Raw genomic sequence first — 19,899 nt, 5'->3', positions numbered from 1 at the left:
GGCCCAGCTGCCGTCTCCAGAGACTCGCCCGTCTCTGACCCTCAGAAATCTGTTTTCAGAATATCAGTTTGGAAAACTTTTCCCTGCTATGACCAGACACCCATCACATGGGCCTTCCCGAAGGGGACCCAGCAGGAGGGCCTGGGCTATCTGCTGGGCAGAATTTGTCTTCAGTGGCCTCTTTCTGCCACTGTTACCTTAGGCTCTTGGGGGTGAGATATTTTTCCAGTAGCTATTGTGGGGAGGGAGCCCACAAACCCTTAAAGTCAGAGGACAGCTAGTGGGAACTGGTGCTCTCGTCTCACCACGTGGTTCATGGAGTTAGGTGCTCAGCCTGGCAGCTGGCGCCTTTACCCTGGCTCCATCCTGTTGATTGGCAACCACAGGTTCTATTCCAGTCCTTATACTAGTAATAGCCCTCAGTTCACACTTTATAGTTCATAGAAGCACACACACATACATATGCACGCACACACATCTGTATATGTACATATATGTGGGTTGCAGCATGACCTTATAGACTTCAGAGAGTTTATGAGACCTCAATTAGATCAAGAGGCTGAGAGTTAATAATGATTAGGCATCAATTCAGATGGGCAGGAAGGATGTTAAGGGCTCGGTTCTGGAGGCACCAAGAGCCAGCCTCAGATGACAGATGACATGGGCATTCATTAGAAGTGAGGGGATAGGTAGAAGGATGGATAGATGGGTGGATGGGCAGGAGTCAGTTGGAGTGGGCCACTGGCTGAAGCCCTGGGGACAGCTGGGAGTCCTCTGACTGCTGGTTCCTTGTCACATGCCAGCTTATCAGATGGCATGTCAGTGAGACCATCACCACCACAGGGTTAGCGTCCTTTTTACAGGGTTCAGGAAAGGTATTACATGCTCTGTTGGTCTTGTGTGTTTGATAAAATCCTTTTTCCACATTTATTTTGTGTGTGTCTCTGTGCATGTGTGTTGGTTCACGTGTGCCCTGGCATGCGTGTCTGTGGAAGCCGGAGGACAGCTTGCAGGAATTGCTTCTCTTCTACCATGTGGGGTCCAGGGACTGAACTCGGGTCCTCAGGTTGGGCAGCAAACACCCTTTCCCTCTGAGCAACCTGGCAGGCTGTGTCTTGGTATTCTTGACATGGTTTTAATATACCTATGAGCCCACATGTTCCAAGTATACTTCAGTAAGTTTTCGGGTTATACCTTGTACTTTTGTGAATATGGCATTTACTGGTTCACGTGTCATGGTTGGAGCTGGGCAGGTGGTGATACCTACATGCATAAACAACATGTAACATCACCAAAGTAGTACCAGCTGGGGCTTTATAAAAGCATTCACCCTAGAAAAAGGCATGACCCGAAAGCCTCTGTTGGGACAACAGAGAGTAACCTAGTGCAGATATGGTCTAATCTCCCTGTGCCCCAGGTTGGACCATAGTGCGGCAGACTGTGGTCCCCCAAACTGGCTCTGCAGTATGACAGACATCCCCATTGCTACTTTTCCTCTTGGCCCCCAGGTGAGCTCCGGGACTGCCTAGGAAACCTGTGGCCTGCTGAGCTTACCTTCTTCCCTCAGCCTCGGCAATTGCCCCCTCAAGCACATGGGTCTCCCCATCCCATGGCCACCACACCCCAACAGCCATCATCCAGGAAGTCCCTGCCATGGCTTCCCTGGAAACTTCCCTTCCTCTCACTTCACCCCTATACTTTCTCACCAGCTGCCTGGTTCCTGCCTCACAGGTACTGGGTATAAATTTAAAACTCAGGGGACCCTGGCCACTCCCTTTGTGGGTATACTTGGAGAGCTGGGCTTGGGGCAAAAAACAGTGGGTCTCAGCAGGTAGGGCCCAATGCCCACTTCCCAGAACCCCTGTTCGTTTGTAATTCCATGCTGGTTCTCATGGAGGCTGCTCTGTGTGGGCCTTCTTCATCCTCTCCTCTGTTTGGCAGCATGTCGTCTGGTCACATGACCTTTGCACATCTAGAAAGTTTTTTTCTGACTACTGTCCCTATTCTACTACTAGCCTAATCATCTCTGTACTAATACAATACTCTCCTGTCCGGCATGGGTTTGCTTTCTGATTTCTGTGACCTATGGCCAACTCCAGTCTGAAAATGCTAAGTGGAAAATCCCCAAAGTCAGTAATTAACACATTTTCCCTTCTGTGTTATTCTGGATAGTGGGATGACACAGGTGCCCCTGCTCTGTCTCACCCAGGATGTGAGTCATGTGTTTGTCCGCGTTTCCACACAGTGTGTGTTACCAGCCAGTTAGTCACCAGCAGCCCTTCAGCTTCTGAAGCACTTGTGTTCACGGGACCCTTTTTGATTTAATGACCCAAGAGCAATGACATTTACAACTTCGTAAGAATACAGTTTCGGGACTGAGGAGATGGCTCTGTGGTTAAGAGCACTGGCTTCTCTTCCAGATGACCTAGGTTCAATTCCCAGCACCCACATGGCAGCTCACAACTGTCTGTAACTCCAATTTCAGGGGACCCGACAACCTCACACAGACAAAACAATGCACATTAGAAAAAGAATACATTGTTTTCATTGTACATCTCTTACCATGCCTAGCTTATGGAGTAAACTATCGCAGACACTTTAGTGTGGGAATTACCTAGGTAGAGAGCACTTTCTCTGATTTCAGGTCTGCCCTGAGGTCCTGGGGTGTTTGACTGTGGTTGTGGGGACAACTTTCCTGCATCCCTTATTTGTAAGCACAGTCCTGGCACTTGGCGGGGGGATGCAACCCTTTCTTTGTATGTAAGTGTGTGTATGTATACACACACACACACACACACACACCATGCAGGCATGGTGGCACCTACCTTTAATCCCATCACTTGGAATGCAGAGGCTAGCCTGATCTACATAACAAGTTCCAGGTCATCCAGAGCTACATAGTGAGACTGTGTCTCAAAAATAAAAATTTAAAAGACTATAATTTTATTTTTGTTTAAGCGTACATGTGTGTCTGAGTGAGTATATACCATACATGTGTGGATGTCCATGGAGGCCAGAAGAAGGCATCAATCCCTTGGTAGTGGCGTTTACCGGCAATAGTGGATCAACTTGTGTGGGTGCTGGAAACTGAACTCCGGTCCTCCGTAAGAGCAGCAAGCACTCTTAACTGCTATGCCAACTCTCCAGCCCCTCTTTAAAACATGTTTTTGTTTTGTTAGTATGTATGTGTGTGTGTGTGTGTGTGTGTGTGGTGTATCTGCATTGTGTACAGGTGTGGCGGTCAGAGGACAGCTCTGTGGTGTCAGTCTCTCCTTTCACCTTTACGTGGGTTCTGGGGTTCCAACTTGGGCTGCTCTGCTTGTCCAGCAAGCCCCCTTGCCCACGGGGCCACTTTGCCTGTGTGATGGCTGTTCTTGGTTGCCAAATTAACTACATCTGGAATTAATGAAAACCCAAGCAACTAGACACACCTGGGAGTGTGTCCTTTCCTTGACTGTGTTATTTGAATTGGGAAGACCCACCTTTAATCTGAATCTTTTGGGCTGGGAAGATTCACCTTTCATTCTGGGCCACGCCTTCTGGTGGCAGCCTATAGAAAGGACATGGAAGAAGGAAGCTTGCTCTCTTTCCCTACCTGCCCTCATCCTTGGCAAGTTCAGTCTTCTGTTGGCATTAGAGCCTTCTTTTTTGGGATTCTGCTGATACAGCAGGTCTCCTGTGCTGAACAACTAGTTACTGGATGTTTTGACTTTTCGTTGGCAGGGAGTCATTGTTAGATTAGCTGGACCACAATTTGGAAGCCATGCTAATGAGTTCCCTTTCTCTATGTATTTATTCTATCAGTTTTGCTCCTTTAGACCAATGGTTTCAGCCCTTGGGGGTGGGATTGAAAGACCATTTCACAGGAGTCACATATCAGATATCTGCATATCAGATATTTATATTATAATACATCACAGTAGCAAAACTACAGTTATGAAGTAGCAGCAAAAATAATTTTATGGCTGGGGGGGGTCACCACAGCCTGAGGAACTGCATCAAATGGTCACAGCGCTAGGAAGGTTGAGAAGCACTGCTCTAGACTCCAGAGAGTCCAGTTTAGAGAAACCTGGCTAACACACTGGCCCTGTCATCGGTTTACACGGTCATGGTTTTTCCTGCACTTCAGTTCATCTGCATGCTTGTTAGTGTCCAAAGCAACTTTCCCAAGCCCAGGAAAGCGCTGGACTTCTAGTGGGAAGGGCAGATGATGATCTTGTGGAGAAACAATGTCTTCGTGGTTGGGTGTCTTCCTGTTTGCCAGCACACAGTTCGCTGTTGTAAGTCTGCTCTGTATCCTGCGGCTCTTCTTAATGCAGATCTCTAACCCATGTTTAGACTGGTCCCTTCTGGCTTCTAACCTGCTTGAACAGTGGGTTGTGAGTTCCATAGCACTGGCCTGGTAACTGCTCCTGTAGAAGAAGCTAGTAAGTTATTTTGTATTCTTAAGATTTTTCTCTTGTGTATATTGTCATGATGTATGCCCAAAATAATTTCTTTTATAGCTTGCGTGTGCCTTACGTATTTTTCTTGTCTCATTGCATTGGCTGTAATTTTAGAACCGTGTGAATCCAGGGCTAACAATAACTTCTCTGCTTTCCTCCTTTATAGTTTAAGAGACAGCAGGGCCTGGGATCTGGTCGTGAAGGTCTGTAGTCCCCACTACCTGGGAGGCTGAGGCAGGAGGATCTTAATTCCAAAGACTTCCTTAGGTACAGAGTGACTTCAAGGCATAGTCAGACTCTGCTTTCAGATAAGTAAACAGAAGACGCTGGGGCTCAGTGGCACAGTATTTCCCTAGCATGCACAGTATTTCCCTAGCATGCACAGTATTTCCCTAGCATGCACAGTATTTCCCTAGCATGCACAAGTGCTTGCCTAGCATGCACAGTATTTCCCTAGCATGCACAAGCGCTTGTTTAGCATGCACAAGTATTTGCATAGCATGCACAAGGCCCTGAGTTCAATTCCCAGCACCAGATATGTGCAAAATAAAGCTAGAAAGGCATCTATCTCCCATCTTTTTATTATGATCCAAAGCTCAGAAAAGACGCAGAATGAACGAACACCTATAAGTGGTTTGCCTTCGTCAACAGTTGTTAACATTTGGCCACTTTATTCTTTATCATTATTTATAAGTCACTGAAGAATAATTATAGTGGTATATTATTTGTGTTTTAATAAATAAAGCTTGCCTGAAGGTCAGGTAAGTCATACAGGCCAGGTAGTGGTGACACACACCTTTAATCCCAGTAGCCATACTAGTTAAACATAGAGGATGGGCAGTTGTGATGGATGCCTTTAATCCCAGCACTAGAGAAGAATATAAGATGGGAGGGGCAGCTCTCAGACACAGCCTCATTCTGAGGACCCCTGGAGGCATGATTGCCATTTCTGTCTGAGGTAGAGGTCATAGCCAGTGGCTGGCTGCTTTGCTTTTTCTGACCTTCATGTTGAACGTTGAACACCCCGATATCTATCTCTGGGTTTTTTACTAATCGTGCTACAAATAATTTACAGACCTCATGCTATTTCATCCTATGCATTTCAGTTACTGCAGCTGAAGAATGAGGTCGTTTAGGATACAACAAACCCCAGGAAAATTAGCAGTGATGACACTGCCATCAATTGTGTGACATATATTCAGATTTTGCCAACTGTTCTTCCATAAGATCCTGTGCTGTGGACTTTTTTTTTCTTGATTCAGGAACCAATCAAAAACCACACAGTGGAACTGGGGAGTTGGCTCAGGAATAGAACATTTGTTGAACATGTGCGAAACCCTGGGTTCCATCTCTTGCCCCACAAGAAAGATAAAAAGTCACACGTTGCATTTGGCTGTCACTCTTCAGGCCCCGTCTAATTGGGAACAGCTCCTCATTGCCCCTTTCCTTTGGTCTTTCGAGAACTTTTTAAAGCATTGAGATCTGTCTTTTCCCTGGGGGCAAATGGAATTTTAGGAGAACATTTAACCACCCCACCAGAATATCTCTCGGAGGTTTGCGTTTACTGTCTAGTAGTAGAGGGAGAGATTGCTCTCTAAATTCCCACTTTTTAAAATCGTCCCGCTCATCAGTAATGGATGCTTGCCTTTGTCAGGCATTTGCTCTGCATCCGCTTAGATCATCAAGCGGTTCTTCTTGATCTGTTTTCACTCCGAGTTGCATCATCGCACCGGATTCTTTAATGTGGAGCCATTGTTGGATTCCTTGGTACATCTCCACCAGGATTTATAGTGTCCAGTGAATCTTGGGAATATACTAGCTAGTATTGCCTTTGGGATTTTGTTTCAAATTCTCTCGGGTTGATTCTTGCTAGCGGGTATGTAGACTTGCCATGGTGCACGTGTGGAGGTCAGAGGACAGAGTGAGGGACTGGGTTCTTGTTTTCTCCCTGTGGGTCCTGTGGACTGAACTTAGATCATCAGACTTGGCAGGAAGCATGCTTGCTGGCTGAGCCCTCTCCCTTGCCCTTGTTTGGAATTGTGGAGCCCGCTCTTCCTTTCTTCCCCTCTCCCGCCATAGGCTTTGCTGCTAGAGGGAGCTTAGCTTGTGGTAGGGATGGGTTTTTCATCTTTTTCTAGTCCCTGGAAAGAGCAGTTGAAATAGAAGCTTCAAGATGTGAGTTTTTAAAAGAAAATTGTCAAGCATATATACTACTTCAAGTATATTGGTCCCGGGGTCATTTGTTTATTTTTGTTTATTGATAACTAATTTCTAATATGTTCAACCAAGAAGAAAGAAGTTTGTTTTTAAAGTTAGTCCTTTGCAAGGAATACACTCTTGTTTAGTTTCTATATTCTAATTTTTATTTACTTTTTCAATAATGCTATTTTCTATTTTTTTGTTTTATTCTTACTTGTCCCTCTAGCTTCCTGAATTCTTCCCTCATTGATTTAAAAAGTTTTGTTTCCTAATGCTCATGTGTATTTCCTATTAGGTTCCCTGTAAGATGCCCCTGGTCTGCACCCCACAGTTGTTTTGCATAGTTCCTTCATTGTGACTTAGTTCTCAAGGTTCATAATCTCCATTACAATTTCTTCCAGACCCATGAATTATTTAACGGTGTTATTTGGTTTCCAAATGTACGGGTACATTTTAGCTGCCTTTGAACTTTTATTTCTAAATTCATTGTTGACTGCGTATTTTCAAATCTTGGGATTTTTTTCAAGACTTCCTCTCTGATCCACTATGTATGTGGCCAATTTTTTTTAAAAAGTATTATATGTGTGTTTGAAAGAACGTCTATTTGTGAGACGCATAATAACACACATTTTGGGATTTCAATATTTTCTGTTCTTCTGGGTACTTTGAAAGCTTAATTCATCTGTTAGCAAGGAGAGTGTAACCAAACCCCTTGCTCGGCCCATAGACTGGCTGTCTTCTTCCAGCTGCCTCCGTTTTTGAGATGTGCGTTGGCTGGGGGCTGCCAGTTTCCCTAGGATTACCTCCTTTGATCTTTTTCATCTCTAACCACACTTCTTGCCCTGAAATCTGTTTGATATAATATACATAAAGCCATTCAGGATTCTTTTGTTTGATGACCGAGTACATGTTTTATCCTCTTTATCTTCACCCCTCCCTCCAGTTTCCCTGTGTGTAGGGTGTGTCTCTCATAGAGTGCATAGGGCTAAGCATTCTATAGCAAAATGTGGAGTATTCCAATGACAGGTTAAGTGGGTCTCTGTTTTTCCCCTGCCTTTTTAAGTGCGTTCATTGGTCGTGGCCTGTCACAGCTCTGGGATTAGGCAAGGGCTTGACTCAACACCCGACTTTCACATTACCAGCTGAACTCAAACAAATCTCAGCTCGGAAGTCTGTTACGTGCAGCCCAAGCTTTCATTAACACCTTTTAAAAATCGCCATCCTTATCCATCTGCAGAGCCTTGTGGGTGGAGAGCCACAGGCTTCTAGGTCTCTCCGTCTAGTGCAGCTGTAAACAGGAGCTTCCGGTCTTCAGGGATGGAGCCAGGGAGGTGCGGGTGTAGGTAATGTGAGGGACTAGCCGCTGTTGCCCCTGGCTTTCTCATGGGCACCCTGGTATCAGCCACTCATATTCATGTTCCCTCATGCACTGTGCCTTCACGGTCAATTCCCGCCTCACCCTCTGTCTCCATGTCTGGACCTCAGGGTCCACTCAGTGAGTTCTGATGTTCCAGGACCTTCGCCTTTTCTGTTGCTGCTCGGGAGAACTGAGCTCAGAGCAGCACTTTCACTCGACCCAGGTTCCACATGTGGCTGCTGCCTCTGTTCTTTCTCGTGGTTCTTGAGCATGCTCAGGCCCCACAGCTGACCCTTGGTGTGCCGTGTTTCTTTTGAGGATCTGATGCTTCGTTTAGGATTTCACACTCATTTCAATCAAAGGAAAAACTTCAATTTTAGAAGCTGTGGTAGTTAAAACACTGTCTTTAGAAATGGGGATCTAATTCATTGACATTGTGATTATTGATACATCTAGATTTTTCTTTCATGCTTTTAAAAAGTACATAACAAGGATAGGCATGGTGGCGCACACACCTTCAATCCCAGGACTAGAGTGGTAGAGGTAGATGTATCTCTGTGAGTTCAAGGCCAATCTGGTCTACATAGTGGGTTTCAGGACGGCCAAAGCTATATAATAGAGTGACCTGTCTCAAAGAAACATATAAACAACAAAAAACATTTACATAAAACAATGGGTTTCATGATGACATCTTGTACATGTATATAAAACACTTTGTTCATCTGGTCTCCCTTCCCCTCATTGGCCCTACTCACCACTCCTCTTTGCTTGGGATCCCCATCAACATTCATGACCTGTTTTGTTTCCTGCTTTTTTTCCTTAATGTTTCTATTGATTTTTTATTTAACTTTGCTAGGCTCATCTTTATTTCCATACTCATCAGTTGAGCTGAGTCTTTATTCTTTCAAAGGTCACCTGTCGCTATTAAACACGTGACCTCATTTTTCACTTTACTCTGAGTGAAGGCAAGAGTCTAGAAGGATCTGATCTTCTCATCTTCCTTTCTCCCACGTCACTAATTAGAATACTGGTACCCAGTATTGTTCAGATCATTATCTGTTTTTAAGGAAGTGTTCTAGCGCATGCTGATTCTGGTATCACCTGAAGTTCAGTGTTTAATGCGATCGTGTACTATGGCTTCCTCTACTGGATGCTACCATACCCTCTTATTGCTTTTTATGCGGGTGGGGCTCACTTTTCCTTTTGCCAAAACTCACTCTTCAGCAGTGAAGGACTCTATGCCAGGAGATGCTGAAGTTATCGTCACCTTAGGATGTTCTCCACCCCAGCCTGGTCAGATCACATACATGCTCTAGGATCCAAGTTATCCCTGTGCTCTGAGGTCCGCATACAGGCAAAAGTGAAACCTCCTGGCAGCTGAGTCAGAGGTGTCCCCAGTCTTTGTGTGGCTGACTGTGTCCACAGCAGCTGACCCCAGCATGGGATTTTAGGTTAGCTGCTGTTTTTCATTAGCCTCTCCAAACTGCAAGCTCCAGGCTTTGGGGCAGCCTGACACTCTTCTTTCTCCCTTACTGATATTCAGAATATCTTCTCTTTTCCCACTCTCTCCTCATCAGATGTGTGATCTGAACTCCTTTGTAAAATTTTAGCCCCTCTCATCTATAAGTGGATGTACTCAACATCAAGACTGGTTCTTTGGTTATGGGTAATTCTCTGAACTTGAACTGAATCACCTTAATCCCATTTGCTTACTTTGTAACTCTCTCTCTCTCTCTCTCTCTCTCTCTCTCTCTCTCTCTCTCTCTCTCTCTTTATATATATATATATATATATATATATGTGTGTGTGTGTGTGTGTGTGTGTGTGTGTGTGTGTGTGTGTGTCTTGAAGTGATTCAATCGCTCCCTCATGTCTCTGAGTTCTTATCTCTGTGTGGCTTCCTGAGTGAGATCCTCAGGCTTGTATTCTAATTCATCGATTCTCTCTTTAGTTGTGTCTACCATACACTGTAAGCCAGCTCCTTTTTTATTTTTGGCTGTTCAGTGGTGTGATTTCCAGTGGCAGGGCTCCAGGAGGATCCTTTCTCCAACCTCACATTTCTACTCCCCCATAATGGCTGCTATGCCTTTGGTTGCCATAAACGCCAACGATTTAAGGTTCATTTCTAATTGTTCCATTTCTCCTTCTTCCGTTAAGCATGAGTTCTTCTGTGCTTTGGTTCTCTGAACTGCCTTAGGGGCATGGATTTTCTAAATAGTGTCATACTTTTTTTTTTTAATTTTTGAGACGGGGTTTCTCTGGAGTTTTTGGTGCCATATTTAAAAGCTCACTATGTCTAGGTGGGCAAATTTGTGTTTAATTGTGTATCTGGATAAAAGGAAAGTTATAAATGAGCCTTGAACAAGACATTATTACTGTTATTATTATTTTAAGATTTTGAAAAGATTTTTATGATTATTTAATGATCTGTTTATTTTACTTCATGAGCATTAGTGTTTTGCCTGCAAGTATGTCTGCATAAGGGTGTCCGATCCCCTGGAGTTGGAGCCATAGACAGGTGTGGGTCTCCATGTGGGTGCTGGGAAATGGACCTAGGTCCTCTGGAAGAACATCTGGTGTTCCTAACTGCTGAATCATTTCTCCAGCTCCTAAAGATTTATTTTGATTTCTGTGTACATGTGTCTGTGTGAGTGCAGTACCCACAGAGGCCAGAAGATGGTGTCCTATGCCCTGGAACTGGAGGTACAGGTGGTTGTGCGCTGTTTGACTTGGATGCTGGGAAACGTAGGGTCCACTGCAAGAGCAGCAAGTGCTTTTACCCACCGAGCAATTGGTCCAACCCTGTGTACAGTATATTATTAAGAGGAGGACACACATGGGTATTAGAAAGAAGTCCAAAAAAACCCAGACAAGGTCAAAGACAGACAATCTGTTGCAGAGGACTTTTAACTAAAACTCCCTAATAAAGAAACTCAAATTGAGATAGAAATTGGTAAGAGTTTTGCTCATGAAGAGCAATGGTATCTAACGGCAGGAAAAGTTTTATGAGCAGACATCCTTCTGCTAGTGGAGTTTAGATTTTTAGGGAACAGGTTACTACTGCCAAGACAGCACGGCTCCCTGGGGGTCAACTTAGCTTTTATGTGCAGTGAACTATGTATGTCACAGGCATGAAGACTATCTGCAAAAACTGGAAAAAGCACTTTGTCTTGTGTCTTTTATACTTGGATGTTTAATTAAATTATAATCCATTTTACTTCCACAGTGGTCTCTCAGTGGAGGAAGAAGCTTCAACACAGAATCTTAAAGCAAGACAAATGGACCCTTAACAAGGGAAAAATGCGCACCGAGCATCATCTGAGCATCATCTGGACTCCAGTATGTGCATCCGTCAAGAGCAATTTCTTTGATGGTAAGATGGGGGAGGGGTTGTTTTTGTGTCTCCTTGTGCTTTTATGTGCTTTCCAAATTTTCTATAATGTGACATTATTGCCGTAATTAATGTAAAGAACCAGCACCAGGAAGCAGAACTCGCAGGGAGGAAGCTTTGCAGGTAGGTCACATGCTTGCATGGCGTGTAGCCTCTGCTCTCCTTGCCCCACGCTGCCTGCTATGAGCAGCCTCTTTCCATCCACAACAGTCTGTGCTGGGTAGGGGTTGACTGTGGGCTTGGATTGGTCCTCAGGGTGCTGGGCCCTGGAGCAGCTTTGCCTTGGGGGAGAGTCTCTAATTTGGAACTATAGGAATGTGCTTGGTGGTAACTGGTGGGTGCCTTTTCTGGGCGGCTTCTTTGAGGGCTTCCTGGCTCTGGAGGACAGCAGGTACTATGTGTTTTCTAGTCTGAAATATACAGCCAGTGTTTGACTGAATGCTTGCTGCGGTGGTTTCATCCCTAGGAGACACGGGGTGGTGTCTGGTGATGTTAGTGATGGTTATAGTTGTTGTACGTTATCTGCTTGTTTGTCTTGAGACCAGGCTGACCTCGAACTCATAGAGATCTGCCTGTCTCAACTGCCTAACTACTGGCGTAGCGTTGTGTGTTTTAGCAATGCCCATCTGCCAGGGGTGCTGCAAGCATCTACAAAAATGCCCGGGACAGCCACACAACAAAGAATTGTGCGACACCCCACCAAGTATTGATAGCATTAAGGTTGACAGACCTGAGTTTAGATATGAAACATTTAAAAGCTCACATTTACAAAACTCATAAACTTTGACAATTTTTTCTATCTTGCGATACAAAAATACCCTCATTGTAGGCCATGGATCACTTGCAAATCATTTTCAAACTTCAAAAACGATTTGAATAAGGTCTGAAACATCACCAGCTCTCTGCTAAGTAAAGAGACAACCGGTCTTCAGGTCAGCAGGAACAGAAAAGCCTGCCCAGGCAGTTGGGTAGGGGTCTCTCAGCTCCCCTTGGCAGCAAGAGTACTCAGCCTCTGGAGCGAAGGTTCCAGAAGCTCCCCTCCCCCGCTCGTCCCGTCCTACAGAGGATCGCCAAGGCTGATGCTCAGCACATTCACGCAGAAGATTCTCCCACAGGGGGCAAAGCAAAGACACATGTTCTGTCTTTGTTCAAAACAGTAACACATGAGCGTCTGCCCAATTTACGTCACTGCGCATTTCCGTTAGCAACAGCCTCTTCAGGAACCACACGTGGGCTGGCCATGCTTTTGATTGGTTTCACTGGCCCTGTTCCAGTGGCCAAGGGGGAGCCCCTCGGGATCCGGAGCCCCCATTCAAACCATTCTGTAGTCCTGCGATGTTGATAACGATACCCCAGCACGCCCTGCTCACTTTATCTGTCACACAAGGAGTTTTTATCAAGAACGCCTTTTGTTCTGCATGCCCCCAGGATGCCAGGGTTTCAGGTGCTGTCAGAGCGGAGGACGGCATCATGGATGGACTGCCGAGTCCGTGGCCCTTTCACCCTTTCCTCTTCGGAGTGGGAAATGGATTCAGTTCGCTTTCCACAGTTTCTCTTTAACGAGCGTGCTGTGACTCATGAGTTAATAGGGGTTTGTTCGGGGTGCTTTTAGAAGGAAAACAAGTTCAAAGAATCATTAGATAGGACACGAAACCAGAAGTTAGTTGCACATGGGCGTTGAAAATGAATGCATACATAAAAAGGTCCAACCGGCTCCCTTCCACCTAGCATTCTGGGCCCTTTACATTTGGTTGCTGCGTTTTGATTTAATTAATAACTGTCTTTGGCCACTTTTCATCTGGTAAAGAGCCCGAACTAGGAAACAATGAGGAAAACATTACTCGACATATTGCCAATAAATTAGAACACAGCAACTGCAGACATCTGAGCCTGGCTGGGCCTTGATCTGTTCATGGACCATTAAGAATAATTTCCACAGGGTTCTTGCAGGTGGAGGAAAAAGCTGGAAATGCTAAACACTTGAGGCAAACCAAGAAGGCAGAGCAGAGGACTGGTTAGGCTGTGGCCGAGCAAAAACTGCTTGCGGGGCTAGCACCAAGGTCAAATTCACCAGGTGGAGGGCGAGGATGCGGACCTCTCTGATGTCTGAGGCTCTTCTGGGCGTCTGTAATGGTAGATGCTAAGTATGTGTTGGGGTTCGGTGTTACAGACAGAATTCCCAAACAGCTCCCGGCTTCACTCTGGGCTACATAGCCAGGACATCACGCGACTGTGTGGGACGATGATGGTGCTTATATTTAAGGGATCATCAGGTCTGTGAAGCTGTGGGATTTTCAGAGACGTCACTACTGCCCCTTGCTTCTCCCTGCTGCAGGTGATTTTGTCTTCATGTTTTCTCTCTCCTTCCATTTAGAAGTTGAATACACACTTATACATTTTTAAAAATTGTATTTGTTGCTATTGTATTGAGTTGGATTGCAAGTAGCAGACCTGGTGGCAGGTATGGTGGCAGGAACCAGATGCAGCAAGGTCACAGCTTGAGCTGCTCACAGGAAGCAGAGGGAACAAACTTTCAAAGCCTGTCCCAGTCACATACTTCTTCCAACTATGCTGTACCTTCTAAGCCCTCCTATACAGTGCCGCCAGCTGGTGACAAAGTGCTCAAAATCACGCGCCTAAACGGCACATTCTCATTCAAACCACCACAACGACATTTTGAACCTATCTTGGTTTTTAAAAAAGATTAAAAAATTTTATTTCTGTGTCTATGTGTGCATGTAGGTACCAGAAGAGAACAGTGCATCCCCTGGAGCTGGAGTTATCATGAGCCAACTTCTGTGGATGCTGGGAACTGAGGTCCTCTGCAAGGGCAACAATTGCTGTAAACCTCTGAGCCATTTCTCTAGTGCTGATATCTTGGGTTTTTAATTCAACAGTCTATCCCAAATATATCCACACCATATATATCTCCTAAGTATGTCCACACCTTATTACTACATAGACATTCCTTTGCTTTTTATAGTTGTATACTACTCCATCTATGGATTTACCACAGTTTAGTTCCCCAGCTCCCCTTTGAGCTCCTTTGTGCTGCCTGCCACCTTTCACCATGGTAACCAGAGTCACGGTGATGGGTTTTATGCCTTTATGTAAGCACGTCTTTCTTAGTGTGCCCCTCCGATCTGTTCTTAGAGGAGGAGTTGTGGGGACAGCAAAGGCTACATGAAAATGTGACTTTGCTAAGTATCTTGAGCTTTTTCCCCCATTGGATCACCTGTATTTTTTTTGTTCTCTTCTGCAGTGTAGCGGGAGGTGGAAATTCTACTGGGGCTTTCCCCATCAAAGTTTGGAAAACCCGACACATCTTGAAATTCAGCCGTTTGATTACTGCACTCTGAGAAGTGTCCATAACACTTGACTCCACATACCTGTAAGATCTGAGAGACAGCATGCAACTTGTCAGGGAAATTAATGTGCTATTTAAAAGGGAAGGGACTTAAAGTACATCCACAGAGACAACTCCAAGAAAGGGGTGTCTCCAGCTTCTGTCCCGCTGTTGAGTCCACATCCTCTCTTCCCTCATTCATGATTGATAGTTTCCCTCGGTGTCCGGGATCCATGAGCCCTTCTCTCTGCCAGGCTCAGGGTCCCCAGCCTTTGGGTAACTTCTGTTTGCTGTTTGCCTCACATAACTTCTGAGGACCCACGGCACAATGCAGAGCAGAAATGGGTTGGCTGAGCCCACGGCTCCACCCTTGCTGATCTGAGATTTCACCTCACTCCCTGTGAGCATCATTTCCTGTCAACATTTTCCACTTAAAACCGTCCTGCTCACAATCTCCCTCCCTCTGTGTGGCTTTCCAGGATCAGTTTTATGGTATCCGAACCCATATCCATTAGAGAATATTTGGAAAATAAATGAAAGTTTTAAAATTATAGGAAAAGTTATCTGAACACAAGCCCAGATGTGGCATCTAATGTCTTGGCTGGTTTACTTCTGGTGCTTTCTATGCTTTTAAACACCATAGGGACCACAGAGCACACGCACGCTTTCCCCAGCTTTTCTGTTTATTGCTCTTTCTGAGAACACATGGCTTTATTTATTATTGGTGTGGTTCTCTTTCATAATTTCTTAATTTATTTTCTACATATCCTATGATTTTCTTTCTTTTTTTTAAACTGTATTACTTGAATGCATAAATGATTTATGTTTAATCATTTTATTTAAAATGAAATATCTGGGGTTGATTTTTCCCTACCCTTATTATATACCCTTATTAAAGTTAGACTTTATGGACGTACACTAGGGAATATCTGAGCATCTCTACATATTCCCCAAACCCCCTAAACTTAACTTCTGATTTCAGCCTCCTTCCCTTTGTGAACATTTGCTATACAGATTCCTGTCTTGGCTCGGTGTTATTTTTCACAACTGTAGCAGCTCCTACAGTTTGATTTGCCTTAGTTCATTCCATCAAATTCATGTTTCTAGCTAACGTATTGTCCTTGAAAACACTCCTGAAGTTAGCATCTTCCTGACATAGCTTTTGTATGTCGGGAGGAGGAGTACTTACTTGCTGGATAGAGGAGAATCCATGGGTAGGGTTGGGGGGGGGGTCCCTTGGAAATTGGTGGTGTATGTGCATCTCAAGTCTTCAGCTCAATGACCCTCCTGTCCAGGTTTCAGGGTAGCTGTGCTTTTTCTTTGTGTGTGTTTGTGTGAGTGCGGGTATCTGTGCATGTATGTGCTTATCTGTGTAGAGGATACGGGTCAATCTGATGTCTCTGCTGCCCAGTTTTTCTCTTCCTTAATTTTTGGAGAGAGGGTTTCTCCCTGGCCTGGAGTCCTCTGAGTAGACTAGTCTGGCCAGCGAGCCCCAGGGGTCCACAGGTCTCCACCTCCCTGTACTGGGATTATAAGCCTGTGTCACCATACCTGGCTTTTGTATGTGAGTTCTGGGGGTCACACTCAGATCCTCATGCTTATGAGGTTAACACTTTATCCCATGAGCCTTTTCCACAGTCCCACCACTCACATTTCCTTTTCTTTGTGAGGGGAAACAAGATATGGCCTTCTTTAATAACTAGAATGAGTATATGTTCCATTTTACACAGCGTGGATAGTTACAGTCTATCTCACTACTTACCGCTTTTTAAATGCTATCAGTATATTGACACTCTGCCTTGAACTTGATACTGTGCAAGCCTTGTGCCCATCTTGACGGCTCCCTTTCTGCAAACATGTGCCCATCTTGATGGCTCCCTTTTTATCTTGCTGCTTATAAAGCAGATTTGTGTGCTTTCTCTCTTTATATAGCTTTTGCCATTGAGGCCACTCGGGAAATTATTCATCTTATGGTTGGTTGTATGTGGATTTAACTAACATTTCTTTTTAGGACTTCTGTAATTTTACTTTGGTTTAATGCTTACCATTTTAATCACAACTGAAACTATTTTTAGCTCAAGACAGAGAGTCGAGCTTAACTTTATGTATGCATGTTAGCTACTAAGTGCCATGTGGTAAGCAGCTGTGTGTTTCCTGTGGGCCTGAAACACTGCCATGACCGTGTGCTTAATGCATAGTCACACAGAAGTGCCATTCAGAACCCAAAAGGTTGAAGAGCCTACCTGAGGCAGGAGTCTAGCCAGTGGCTGCTAGGGTTTCACAGACAGTGGTCACTGAGACTCAAGTTTACGTGTAACTGGTTGGTTGACTGTCAGAGGCTTGTGGGGATCCCTGAGGGTCATACCACGCCTGAAGCGGGTCCCTCTGGGCATGGTTAAAGGATGCTTAGTTGATCTGGGCCTGAGCTTCACATTGCTGCCTGTCAGTTTCTCTGCTTTCCTCAGGTTTAGAGTTTGAGGTTCCAGAGGAGAGAAGCATGTTCTCTTCCCCTTCTCTCCACTGACCCAAGCACAATATGCACCTTCTTTTCAAGTGGGATTTCCCAAAGAGCAGACTGTCTCAGTCACTGTTCTATTGCTGTGAAGAGACCACATGGCCAAGGGAAGAAGGCTTTTATTTTATTTATTTTATTTTTTATTTTTATTTATTTTTTTATTTTTTATTTTTAGTTGTTGAAAAAAAATTTCCGGGAAGAAGGCTTTTTTTTAATTGGAGGCTTGCCTACAGTTTCAGAGGGTTAGTCTGTTACCATCACGGTGGGGAGCATGGTGGCTTAGTCAGCTATGGCATTGGTGCAGTAGCTGAGGGCTATGTCCTGAGAGTCTAGGCCTGGCATAGGCTTTTGAAACCTCACAGGCTACTCCCAGTGACACACATTTTCCAACAGGTCACACCTCCTAATTCTTCTAATCCTTTCAAATAGTTCCACTCCCTGGTGACTAAGCATTTAAATCTATGAGCCTATGGAGGCCATTCTTATTCAAACACCACACAGACTCTGAGACAAAGATCCAACACAAATGGTTATTCCAGAAAGTGCTGCCGGCGAGTGTCCTGTGAAATGGAAAGGAAATTAACAGAAGGGTTGGCAGTGACTTCTGGGGACATCTGGGTCCATTCCCTCTGGGGATGACGGCCTGCTTTGGAATGTACCTTAGAATCAGCAAGGCAGAGGGAACTGTGCTAAATATATCCACCAGCTTCTACCAGTTCCTGGGAGGGCTGTTCCAGCACCCTCAACTCCCTGATCCTCTGGTCCCATTGTCCTTTGTAGACAAAGCCTTAAGACAGAGCCACAGGCTCTTCTAGTAGGCGGCAGCAGGGGCCAGGGAAGCAGACACCAGTTGCCTCTGCCAAGTTACAAGTCTGGGTGCTTGTTGTCTGCTAGATGCTTTCAAGCTGGGTCATTCCACACTGGTGGTGCTGTGGTCCTCCCCAGATCAATCCAGAATGTTCCATCCCGAATGCCCGGCTAGTCCAGTTCTGTTGCTGGAGAAAGAAAGCATACCGACCACAGTTTCTTCCCTAGGAATCCCAACATCACCCAGCTGCTACCTTCTTGTGTAAACTGGGCACAGCACAGGGCTGCACACAGACACCTAGTGCCCTGTGTGTATCTGCTGCTGTCGTTCCTAGATCAGCCGGTTTGAGAGTTAGTTAGCTCAGAACCCAGAGCAGGAGCGTGGGCTAGCTCAAGATGGTGCAGCCAAGCACACACCAGGCAGCGGTCAGGCAGGCGGTTTACCATGACTCATCCATGAATCACCCAAATGTTTATTTTCATTTTTTCAGAGTTTTAAAAGCTCACAAATGCTTCCTTCCCTCCAGCAAACAATTGCCACCTTTGTTCTCGGACGCTAGCTGAGCTCATCACTTTCATCTCTTACCACGCATGTTGTGATGGAGTGCGTGCCTTCGTGTAGGCTTCGGAGGAGATGGAGTCCCGGGAAAAAAGTCTGAATCCTGTCCATTTCTTCTCTTGCTCTGTAGCAAACCCCAGCTGACACGAGGGGTGGCCGGGCCCCGAGAGAACCCTGTAGTGATGGTCTCTAGCCAGTGCTGCTAAAGAGGGAATTTATCCTCGGTGCTCACTGGCTTCTCTTCAAGTATTTAGGTGGGGCATTTGCATCTCATATTTTAGTGACAGGGCGGGTGATAAATGAGATCATAAGCTGAGTTCTGTTGTCATCACTTTGCAAGAGTTGAATAGGATTAATCGTGAAGAATCTGCCTGGGACTTCCCCTCCAGGTCAGGAGTTGAACAGGATGGCCGTGAGTCTCCTGGTACATTCTCTGGACTAGAGAGGTCTCGCCCTCGCCTTTTCATTTTCTCTTCCTTGCAGGTCGGTGAGGGGCTGAGGCTATGAATAAGGACAATGCGTTTCTACCTGTGAGTTCAAGGCCTACGTGCAGCCTCGAGGGGAGGTCCCAGGGACCATGTTCTCTACAGCTCTGGGCTTTCAGTCACCCCACAGCTGCCCTGGGCAGACCTCCACATGCATCAGGTTGAGCAGCGCTGGGATCACAGGACAGGCATCGTGGGGAAAGGGGCTTTAACTCCCCGGAGCCTATTGGTAAGTTTCTTGGGCTGCTGGGTAGGGAAGGCACCAAAAAGGACTCCTCTCCATGGGGGAACAAGCAGTTCCTTCTAGACAATGACACACAAGACACATATGAAGGACTGGAGTTGTCCCTGCCCCTGCCAGACACTGGCTAAGGGAAGTTGGTGGCTGTGAAAATGAAGGAGAGACAGGAGAGGGAGCTGCTGCGGGGCTAGAAATGTGGTGACAAACTGAATGACCTTAGAAGCCGTACCTGCCTCAAGAGGTAGAGCTTGAGGGGTGCCATAGGCCCAGAGAGGCAGGGTTCTATGGAAAGACTCAGCCTGGCTCAGCATCCTTCAGACTAGAGAGCCAAAAGTGTCAACAGTTCAGGGGCTGGCTGTTGGATTCAAGGGGCGAGTAGACAGTTGTGTTTGATAGAAACACCCATCCACAGTGCTCTGGCATTTCATCAAGCAAGGAATGGTTTTAGGTGCAAACTGCTGGTGATGGTGACTGCAGTGTCCTCACTGAGAGCCACTGGGGAGGGGAGGAGAGATGAAAGAGAAAGGGAGGAACAGGGAGATGCCGTGCCATGC

Source organism: Alexandromys fortis, unplaced genomic scaffold, assembly GCF_014885135.2.
Source record: "Alexandromys fortis isolate MF-2015 unplaced genomic scaffold, M_Fortis_MF-2015_v1.1 scaffold_139, whole genome shotgun sequence".
Taxonomy (NCBI): domain Eukaryota; kingdom Metazoa; phylum Chordata; class Mammalia; order Rodentia; family Cricetidae; genus Alexandromys; species Alexandromys fortis.
This window is presented reverse-complemented; position numbering follows the sequence as displayed.